This window comes from Populus trichocarpa, chromosome 6 (assembly GCF_000002775.5).
Source record: "Populus trichocarpa isolate Nisqually-1 chromosome 6, P.trichocarpa_v4.1, whole genome shotgun sequence".
NCBI classification, from domain to species: Eukaryota; Viridiplantae; Streptophyta; class Magnoliopsida; order Malpighiales; family Salicaceae; genus Populus; species Populus trichocarpa.
The window spans coordinates 14,819,101-14,831,003 of record NC_037290.2 but is presented as its reverse complement, the minus strand read 5'-3'; the positions used below and the strand labels follow the sequence as shown (position 1 = coordinate 14,831,003).

Genomic DNA, 11,903 nt, shown 5'->3' with positions numbered 1-11,903 from the left:
TGATCATTAACTTGAGATTTATAAAATTAATCGATGTATATATAAGCTGACTGGATATCCACGTTAACCAAAAAAAAAAAAAACCTTTGAACCAAAAAATACTACATTTATATAACATCAATGGCTACCCCTTTTTGCCTCTTTTTCATTTTCGTCTTCTACCTCCTCCTCAACTGCATCACGACTGTTCGCTTCACTTTATTTGAACCAGTCATTTACCGTTTTAAGCGCAAACTCCACTTTCTGGCCACTCTAATCAACAAAAAGCAATAATCTTTCTTCTCTTTTTATCTACTAATAAAATTTAGCAAAAATACTAAAATCTTATTTAAAATAAAAAATAACTAACCCAACATAAAATCAAAGTTGTCCTTGTAAATAACTCTGAAAACCCATCTACATATAAATTCAAAATGTTAGCCAATGTCAAATTAAAGGCATATAAACATAAAAAAGATGGTACCTTGGCAATCTTCATTTCCTCTTCAAGCACATAGAATCTGTCCTTCAATCAGAAAAGTTGGAGGAGTATTTGCTTTGAATATGGGTGGGGGCTGCGAGCAGTACAAGTGGAATTGCCATTTTGAAGAGAAAAGAAGGTACAGAGAAGAAGGGAGAATCATCCCTTTTCAATTTTCAGGGGATAAGGAACACTTATCTCTAGAATCAGTTCCATATGGAAAGCTGAAAAATCCCATAAAAAAAACAAAACAAAAGAGCAAAGAACACAAAAAATGGATAACACCAGGGAATCTTCAACAAAGATAGCCATTGTTTTGCCCGAAACAAATGGATTTTGAACATAAGCTATGTTTGAAAATAGTTTAAAGAATAAGAAATGATAACGGGGAAGAAGCGTGAGTGGGAGAAGAAACAGCCAAAGCTGCCACTTCTGTGTGCAATTAATGAACTAGAACAGTGGAAAATCGAAGACACCCCATGACAAATTATATCTAGAAAAATAAACGAAGGACAAGATCGTAATAGCACACCGCGACTCATGGTAGAGAGGGGAAAAGGACACGGTTAAGGTGAAATTATATCAAAAACTAAATGGTACGAAGTTTTTTCTGTTTATTTTTTTTATATTGTTCAACAATATCCATGTTATTGTGTACTGGAAGAACATAATTATATGGTCATTCTTGCTAAAAGTTTTTTTTTTTTTGCTAGATATGTAGGTAGAGGTGAGATTTTTTTTTATTGAATATATTTTGTATTGAAAAATAGGTATGAAAAAAATGATTCATTTTGATATTTTAGTGTCTGACACTATGGAATAATATAGCTGTCATATACCTGGCGCTAGGGTCAAGCATGCCTGCCAAACCCTAGGTGTCGGGGCCAGCAAACCCACGCGCCTGGATCAGCAGACCCGCATGTCTGAGTTTAGCATCACACATTGTTGTTATTGTTATTATTATTAAATTTTTTAAAAAATATTATTACAATTGGAAAGAAATTATAGATTTGATTTGAAGGGTAAAATTAAAAACCTATAAGAACTTGGATCAGACACGTTTAATATTATTATTAATATTGTAAATATTATTATTTTCATTATTATTAATATAATTATTAATAAATGTTTTTAAAATATTATTACTATTTAAAAAAACCCATAAATTTTATTTGAAATGTAAAATTAAAAACTATTATTATTATTGTTGTTGTTGTTGTTGTTGTTGTTATTCTTATTGTTGTTGTTATTATTATTATTATTAATTTTTTTTAAAAAAATATTATTATTAAAGAAAAACCATAAATTTAACGCGTCTGATTCAAGTAACTTGGGTATTGTAGATGATGTCATACCCAAAAAACTTGAGTCTGGCTCGACCATACCCCAAGAACTTGGGTGTGGCACGGCCGAATCCCAGGAACTAGGGCTTGGAAGGGGATACCATACCCAAGAAATGTGAGTATTATTATTATTATTAAATTTTTTAAAAATTATTATTACTATTGGAGAGAAACTATAAATTTAATTTGAAGGGTAAAATTTAAAATCTATAAGAACTTGAGTCATACATATTTAATATTATTATTAATATTATACATATCATTATTTTCATTATTATTAATATTATTAATATAATTATTAATAAAGTTATAAAAATATTATTACTATTGAAAAAAAACCTTAGATTTGATTTGAAGGGTAAAATTAAAAATTATATTATTATCATCATCATCATCATTATCATCATCATCATCATTAATAAATTTGAAAAAATATATATTATTACTATTCAAGAAAAACCATAAATTTGATTTGAAGGGATTAAAAACTATAAGAACTTGAGTTAGACAAGTTTAATAATATTATTTTTATTATTATTAGGGGAGCCAGACTGATGTGAACCTCGTGATCACGTGGTCACGCAACCCATAATCAAGATTGAGATCTGATCCCGGAAAGCCAAAATAGGTCTGATGGGAGTGTGACACAATGCAAACCTGCCCCAAAACACCAACACTATTGGAATGAGTAGAATGACGCCACGAAGCCAGTTAATCTTCGATAAGTCAGATTCAGTTCGTTCAAGAACTGAAGAATGCAAGAATCACTCTCACACGTTAAAACTGAAAAATTCAGAAGTAATATTCATCCAAGCTGCCGAAATTTTGGTTACATGAGTTTATACAGTTCTTGAAAAATTAACCCTAATGGGTTCCTTATGTGGACTTATATGAGGTCCACTTAAAAACTGACCCAAAACTCTAAATTGAAAAGCCCATAACTTGATCCATACAAGCCTTGGATTCTAGCTGAAAACAAAGTATTAATTAAGCCCAAACATGCCTTGGGTTGTAGCTAACAAAATAAAATAAAGGCCCCTAATATTAAATCCATGTTCTGCCATGAGAAAAAGAGAAGGAAGTAAAATATTACAGAACTCATTCAAGGCTTATTTATAGCTTTCCATGCAACCCATTAATCCTAGTAACAAAAGGAAAAAGGTAGTTATCCATGTTGTTTCCAAGTTGTAGTAGGATCCTTTTGTTTCCTTTGATGTCCTCTCCTCAAGGTCCAAATAAGATTGTATTTGACCCCTCTTGCACATGGATAAGATGTATTAGGGCCTCCTTTTGATACTCCAATAGACCTTTCAATTCTGACTTTGTTGAAACCTTTAAAACCAATGCATTCAATTCCTCTTCAATGCCTTTGTCTTGGATCGAGTCATTGGACCATTTGGAACATGTAATGGGTTCTTGTTGGTGTTTCTGGGTTGGTCTACATCATAGATCTAAGTAGTTTGGGTCTGGCAGGGGCAACTCAAATTTTTTAGGTATAGGCATCACCTTCTAGACTTAAGTAACTTGGTTTTCTCAGTTGTGCCATACCCAATTAACTTGGGTCTAGAAGGTAATGCCATACCCAAGAAATTTGAGCCAGACCCCAAAACCTGGGTGTGACATAACCGAACCCCCAAGGAGCTAGGGTCTGGTAGGGGTGTCAGGCCCAAGTTACTTAGGTCTAGAAGGGGATGTCATGCCCAATGAACATGGGTCTTATTATTGTTGTTGTTGTTGTTGTTGTTAGTATTATTATTAAATTTTTTAAAAAAATATTATTACTATTGAAGAAAAATCATAGATTTGATTTGAATGATATTATTATTATTATTATTATTATTATTATTATTATTATTATTATTATTATTATTACTAGTATTATTCTTTTTCTTCATATTATTATTATTATTATTATTATTATTATTATGATTATTAAATTTGAAAAAAAAATATCATTACTATTGAAGAAAAACCATAAATTTTATTTGAAGGTTAAAATTAAAAACTATAAGAACTTGGGACATGCATGTTTAATATTATTATTAGTATTATAAATATTATTATTTTAATTATTATTGATAAATTTAGAAAAAAAAATATTATTAATATTGAAAAAAACTCATAGATTTAATTGGAAGGGTAAAATTAAAAATTATTATTATTGTTAATATTATTATGATTATTATCATCATTGTCATCACCATTATTAATAAATTTGAAAAATAAAATATTATTACTATTAAAAAAAACTCATAAATTTGATTTGAAGAGATTAAAAACTATAAGAATTTGTATCAGACAAATTTAATATTATAAATATTATTATTATTATTATTAAGAGTGCCAGACCCAAGTAACATGGGTCTAGCAAAGAAGACAGACCTAAGACAGTTGGGTCTAGCAGCCATTTCCAGATCCAAGGCTCTTGAATCTGGTTTGCCTGCTAGACCCAAGAGACTTGGGTCTGGAAATGTTCGTTAGGCCCAACTATATTGCGTTTGACATAATTATCAAATTTAAGTTTATTTTAAAAATATTTTTTATATTTTTTAAAAAATTATTATTCACCGGCTGCTAAGTGCTAGCCAATACACTAGTAACATACCATTTACGTTTTTCTTCATCCTCAACGTCAGGTTGTTTTTAATGTAGTTCTGGTTCTTTTGAGGACTTTCTTAAGGAACCTAGCTAATATTCCACCTTCTTTTTTGCTTCTATAAAATACAAACATAATTTGATTGGATTCCCAAAATAAACTCCGATTCGATCCGCCCCCGACTGGGAGAGTAATGGGTCACACGAGCCGTTCAAATGTGTCAGAGCTCATTTGTCTTCGGACGGCTCATATGACACTCTTTGATCATCATTAGTGACCTTCCTTGATATTATTAGATTCGTCTCGTCGATATCTTTATTAGTGGTGTTATTATCAGAGCCTCGAAGTGCCTCTGAAATTTTGTTTTTTTTTTCTCTTTTTTTCTCTTTCCTTGTAATTTGTGAAAATAGAGGAGAGAGAAAAAAAGTAAAAAAGCAATAAAAAGTGCCTGGGGGCACATCGAAGCTCCGGTGACGACCTTATAAGTACCGTTGAAAAGATCTTGATGAATCTAATGACATTAAGAAAGATCACCAACGGTGATAAAGTGTGCCACACGAACCGTTGAAAGGAAAATGAGCCTTGATACATTTAGACGACTCGTGTGGCCTACTCCGATCATCATTCATGACCTTCTTCAGTGTCATTAGATTTGTCTTGTCGATATCCTTCCAACGATATTAGTGGTGTTGTCATTGGAGTTTCGGTATGTCTGCAGAGCTTTTTTTCTTTCCTTGTTTCTCTCTCTCTCTCTCTCTTTCTCTCTCTCTCTCTCTCTCTCTCTCTTCTTCTCATCTCTCTCTATTGTAAATTATGTCAAGTTATTTTTAGCATTGAAGAGAGTCGCAGATGACATCAACAACTTCTCATGAGTCACATATGTTATTTGTGATTCTCTAAATTATGCCATTTTTGTGACTCTCGAATCGCAGATATCATTTGTAACTCTCTAAACTATACTACTTTCCTAAATATTTTTGGTGCTATATTATTTTATCTTTTTTTTTACATGCTAAAGTACAAAAATTCTCTTTGGGAGGTCTTAAATAGGTTAAATCCAGATTTATTTGTTTACAACTATATATATATATATCCCTCCCATCACCGCGAATGAGGGAACGATAACCGACGTTTATTTTAATGGACCAATACTGATACTGATCTCTGTATAAATTAAATATGTTTTTGTTATCGAAGCTAAGCCCGGTTTGTTTTTATGTTTTAAAAGTATTTTTTAAAAATTAATTTTTTTATTTTAAATTAATATTTTTTTGATATTTTTAGATCATCTTGATACGTTGATATTAAAAATAAATTTTAAAAAAATATAAAAAATATTATTTTAATACACTTTTTAATAAAAAATATTTTAAAAAATAATCGCAATCATATTTTCAAACACACAATAAAACTTGCTTAATGGACTAGGATTGTACATCACCTAACAAGGACAAAAAAAAAAAAAAAAAAAAAAAAAAAAAAAAAAAAGACAAGGGGTTTTGGTCGGTCCAAAATATATTTAATCCTACTTGCTTTTGTTAATTACAAAAATACTCTTCACCTACAGTGCCGTTGTTAATATTATCTTGAACCGTTCCATCTATTTTTCATTCAAATAAGTTTACACATTCTGTTAAAAACCTACATGAAAAATCCATAATTTAGAGTGGAAAATATACAATTGATAGTAAGGGAAATTTAACAAAAAATTGAAGACCTGAAGATTTCAATTTTTTATATTTAAAAATTGAGTTTAAATAGGATTCAAAACTCTCCATTAATTTATTCTGAACTTATGACTTTATATTTTTTTAATTTTTATTCTAAATGGACTCAATTTTTTTTAAAAATAGTTTTGTTTAAATTAACCTTTCATTTTTAAACAATAAGATTTAATTAATCTTCATATTCTACAACCTCCGCTTGGATATGTTTAATGGAGGAAAATGAATGAAAAAATAAAATTGAAAACCTCAGACAACATTAGGGTGGAATTTATAAATACAATTACTGAAGGATAACTTTTTATTATTATTAATATAAATATCCGGATTAACTTATTCATATCTCAGCTAAAATAATTAATTTTACAGGTGAAGAGCATTTATGTAGTTAACCATTACTTTAATCATGGATATGTCCACTATTATTCGTTCCTCACACCACCAACAATTATTTATTTATTTATTTATTTATTTTAATAATAAGCTAGCCTTAAGTCCAACCACTCTGTGCTTCTACTATACAAATTTAGCATAAAAAGAAGGCAAGTCAAGCCCACCCAAAAATAATATTGAAGAAAGGTTAAAACTTTGACCAATGTTAAAGTCAGATTTATTCTTTAAATGGAAAACACAGGTGGCATCCATTAGCTAATTACAAACAACAGATATTGATGTGTAAGATTCTGCCACGACGACCACTATCACACTTTTGTTGGCACTCCCGAAACCAGATATGAGAACAGTAGAACTGGTGTTTCCAAGGACTAAATTTGATATTTTTATTATTATCCTATAAACTAAAAAACAAAAACATATATGTATGAATTCAATGCACACAATGAACAGTGCACAGTTTTTTTCTTTTATTTATATGCAAGTGATTTCAGTATATAAATATATGTTTTTCAGTTATATGTTGTGTGGGTTATTTGGTTAAGTCTAATCGGTTTATAAGAGATAGGTCAAATCTAAGGTTGCTAAAAATATTTTTTTAACATTACACAAAAAATACAATATAAACTCAGATTATAAACTCGTAAAATCATAAGTAAGTTTTTTTAACTAATTATACATTGATAATTCTAGTCAATAAATTAAATTAAATTAAAATCTAATAAAATGAGTCAGCAATATTATAATCAATGAGTGATCTAAATAAAATGAGAGAGATAGATAGTATGAATCAATAAATTAATGACATGGAAAAATAAAATGTCTCAGAACAAAATTTTTCAATGTAGAGGAATCACTGAAAGGTAGGAAGCACACATAAATATAGTGACAATCTGGTTGTTCCCATCATAATAAGTCTTGATAGACCCCTTTTGGGTTGCAAACTAATGAGTTTAAATTAGTAATTAACTAACATAAATTTAATAATGAAATAAACCCCTAAACAATGTTTAATGCGCTAGAAAAAAATTCAAATTAAAAATTATTATTTAAAATTAAATAAATAAAAAAAATAGAATAATAAAAAAAGTCTTCATGTTAAAATTCTTCTATATAGCCTGAATCTTTAATTTTTGCATATTCCTTGCAGATTTGAGTCATGATTTCAAACATGTCGTTCTCTCTCGTTTGAGATGAATTATTGGGCTTATGATATATAGTTGAAAAGTTTCAGATGTCTAATTTCTATCCCAACTTTAATCGAAGCAAAATTTCACCAGTAGCTCTAGATATTTCCCAAACAGTACACGAAGGTCTTGTTTGATATATTTGACAATATTAGTTAACTAACTTTGACCCTCTGAAATATTACGTTCCCTAAGTCTATTTGACCTGAAAATTTACCACAATATATTTTCATGTATCTCATATTTTCCTGTAAAATTTTAGCATTATCCAATATACAGTTTGAAAGATATACTCAGTCTCGCAAAATTAGTCAGCAGATATTTTAAGGTCAAATTTGGATCTGACTTGGTTCATATCACAAATTTAGTAAACTCGTACAATCGGACTGAGTTTACCGATTTTGCACGAGTTAAGTCTGATTTTATTGGTTTCAAGTTTTTAGTCCAATTTAGCACGTTAGATACTTGTTAACTCATAAATCCAAGCTCGTGATTTTAACAACCTTGGTCAAATCCAAATATTTAGAGAAGTTACTAAAAGAAATAACCACTTTCTCTACTTATATATATATATATATATATATATATATATATGGACATAACTCATATGAAAAGAGTTGTTTTAATTTGTTGAAAGAATATAGCTCTCTCTTTCTCTTCTTCCATCTTGGACTCTCTACATTAACTTGACAAGATTTACAAAGACGTTCGTGCTGTGGAATATCACTTTGATTTTAGTAATTGAAGTGGCATTGAAGTAATTGACTCGGGGACAAAAAAACAAATTCTCACATCAAAAGTGAATTTCCTTTGATTTCTACATTGGTATGAAAGGCAAGGTTTTAATATTGTTTTTGTGCAATACATCTGTTACTACATAAACGCTAGATGTACATTCTATGTAGAAAGAATGCTTCTTTTGAGTCTTAGATTTACAAAACTTTATTTGATGTATTGTTATTCAAATTTAATGAAGTAATTTGGTTAGGATTTTGTCTTTTCTATCATTATTTAGAAAGACCCTTCTGCCAAATAAATAGCAGTTGTGTAACTGTCATTTGTTAATTAATTAAAAAAAAACTACCAATTAATCGTGTGAATTGGTAACTGACATTTTATAGTGCTGGCTATGGGGTAATTTTAATCGGTCCTCGTAGTCAATTGGAAAATGTTGTTTGGCAGTCATGAAAAAAAAAATGTGACAACACATCTGGTTTGACAGTTGAAAAAAAATAATCATGAGAACAAATCTAGAATTGGTAAATGTCTAACTGTCATTTGGCAGTTTTTTTTATAAAAAAAACAAACATGAGAGAGGGAATTAATATTGATGAATTGTTAATATAAATTGCTTAATTATAGTGCCAATTTAGCTTTTAACAAAAAAAAAATGATACATGCCTTAATTAAATATTGATTACAATATTTATGTGCTTTTAGAATACTTTATTGTAGTGATAGGCAACATCAAATTGATCATTTATTGGGTTATGCTATTAATCTTGTTCACAAAATTCAAGAGCATATTGATTATATGTATCATTGGATGAGTAGACTAGATATGATTGGTGTTTATAAATTCTACATGGAACATCAAATATTAATCATTTTCAATTCTCTACTTGAGGAATGGATGTCAGTGCAACTATCGTTAGAATATAGGCTAGAATCCTTAGATTTGAACAATCTCGCTGATGAAATGTTGTTTGAGAGGGAACGTTAGTATAACGAAAAGGGTATATGACATACTGAAAGAAGCGCAGCTCGTTTGGATGTTGCTGTTAAATTCATTCCATGGTTTGAGCAGAATGAACTTGGAGGAGATGACTTTGATGAAGTAGATGATGTAATTGGAGACCCTACTTATGTACCTACAATATAAAATAATTTTGAAATTTATTATTCTTAATTTTGTATTTTTTTATTTCAGTATTTTTTTGTTAAGATAATTGGTTGTTTATTTTGAATTGCATATTTTATGTAATTTAAGTTTTAATTACATTTTATGCATGCATATGAAAATATCTGCAATTTGATCAGTGAGAGTTGTTAGTTGAAACTAACAACTATAATTTTGCACTCATTTAAATTTGCAATAATAATTAGACCATACAAATGAAAATTGATCAAGTGTTTGACATTCTTTTCAGTTCTATTGTATATGTTAGATTATTATTTGTTTAATTTAGAATGGAGTGGCAATAAATGTCATTTAAATTGTACTAGTTACTAATATTTATAATTGGTGTCAATAACGCTTAATACGATTAAATCTTAGAGTATCATTGCTGATTTGAACCATGAAGACAAACTAAGTGAAAAGAATTATGATGTTTGGCATCATAAGATTGAATATCTCTTGGAAGAGCAAGAAATGCTGGAAACAATCACACAACTGATGGTTGAACCTGAGTAAGGAAACACTGCTCAACACAGGCTTGATATGAAAGCATATCAAACTTATAAGCACAAGGATCGTGTAGCTCGCATTCTGATGTTAAGCAACATGAGAAATAATATAATGTTGCGTTTTGAAAAGCATCGTTTAACCCAATCAGTTTGGGACGCAATAAATATTGAGTATGAGAGAACCTCGACTACGAGACTTCGTCAATTAACCCTTAAATTTGATGGTCACCAGAAGTGCCAAAATTAGACGATGAGGCAACATTTTACAGTCATGTCTAACATGATCAATGAATTAAGGGGGTGCTGGGCATGAGATGATGATTAGTACTTAAAGTACTAATCAAGGTTTATCAAGGTTTTATATTATCACATTGCACTTAAAGTATCATTAAATTCCCTAACTTAAGCATGTTTTATAATAACAAGTCTGATAACATAAGATATCTTTAATTTATGGTAAATGCTCATTTTAAATGCAGGCATATCTCACAATTTAAAGGATTGATTGATGTGTTTAACTATTGATAGTGAAAAGACAAAGATAAGGCTAAGTTTAAAGAAGAGATGCTGGTTCAATTCAAACTAGAACACCATTCGGTTATTGGATCATAACTAGAGCTGTAGAACTTGGATTTAGGTTTGGTTTATATGGATAGACAGCTAAGACATAGGCCTAAAACTTTCATGAAGAGTCCAAAATTCAAAAGGTCCGTTTTCAAGTTCAAATTGTAGCAACAAAAAAGAAGTCAGAATCTGTCCTCCAGCCAGACACTGTTTAGTGTTCAACCAATATCTCGAGTTCTAGAAGTCCAAATGAGCTTATTCTTGTTTTGTTGGAAAGCGGAGACAAATGCCCATAACTGTTATGCGGACTATCTATTCAAATTCTGATGTTAGCAATGACGTTTTGTTCAGACAAGAAGATAATGGTTGTCACTAAGTCAAGAGGTGGCAACCCACTCAATAATTAGTCATCAAATCAATAGTTCTAAATTATAGCCTATAAAAGGAGGCATTTGACATGCATTTAGACATCTTGGTGTTCACATCAAGATCACTCTTTCTTTTTATATTTTGTAATCTTTAATTTTTTATTTTATGTTATATTAATCTCTTATTTATACTTTTCATCTCCTTTACTATACTTAGTTAACTTATATCATATTTATGTTCTTATATTGTTTATTTATGCTTTTCTTCTTCATGATGTTTAGCTAAGCTAATGGTATAAGAATAAGTATAATATAAACTCAACTCAACATGGACTTTAATGTTTGATACTAACATGTTTTGTATTTGTTATCTTACTCACTCTTAATACCCTGCTTGTTAAATGATTAATCTAGATTTGTGTTGTACAACCCTTGGTACAACAAATACTTGGCACTTTCATAGCTTACTGTATGGTATAACTGACACCTGTGCTGTGAAACGAACTTGATTTGTTATTAACATAAGTTAACATCATGAATTCCTGACAATATTTAAAAGTATGATGTTACTAAAATAAGATAATTAATATGATCATGTTAAAAATTTATAATGAACTATTAAGGATAAATTATCCGATTGAAATCTCTTTTCTGTTGTGGTTTTCAATTGATTAATAAAAAGAGTTTATACTATACTTATTTTTAATACTATTAGTGGATCCTCTAACCTTGACAATTGCTTTTATCTTTGATTAATACTCACATCAATATCACTTCTCAAAAGTTCTCTTCAACTCCTTTTCATTTGTTGTTTATAATTTTATATAGTTCACCTCCCTGTGATTCGACCCCGGTCTTG

The 11,903-nt window shown here is 29.6% G+C and overlaps 1 long non-coding RNA gene across 1 annotated transcript; it reads right to left on the bottom strand.

The window, feature by feature from the left end:
• On the bottom strand, nt 1-900 carry LOC127905500 (uncharacterized). The gene is made up of 2 exons (XR_008059600.1): nt 464-900; nt 1-396 (listed from the first exon to the last, which is right to left on the bottom strand). It is a non-coding gene; the product is annotated as an uncharacterized LOC127905500 (long non-coding RNA).
• Between the last annotated feature and the right edge of the window lie 11,003 nt (nt 901-11,903).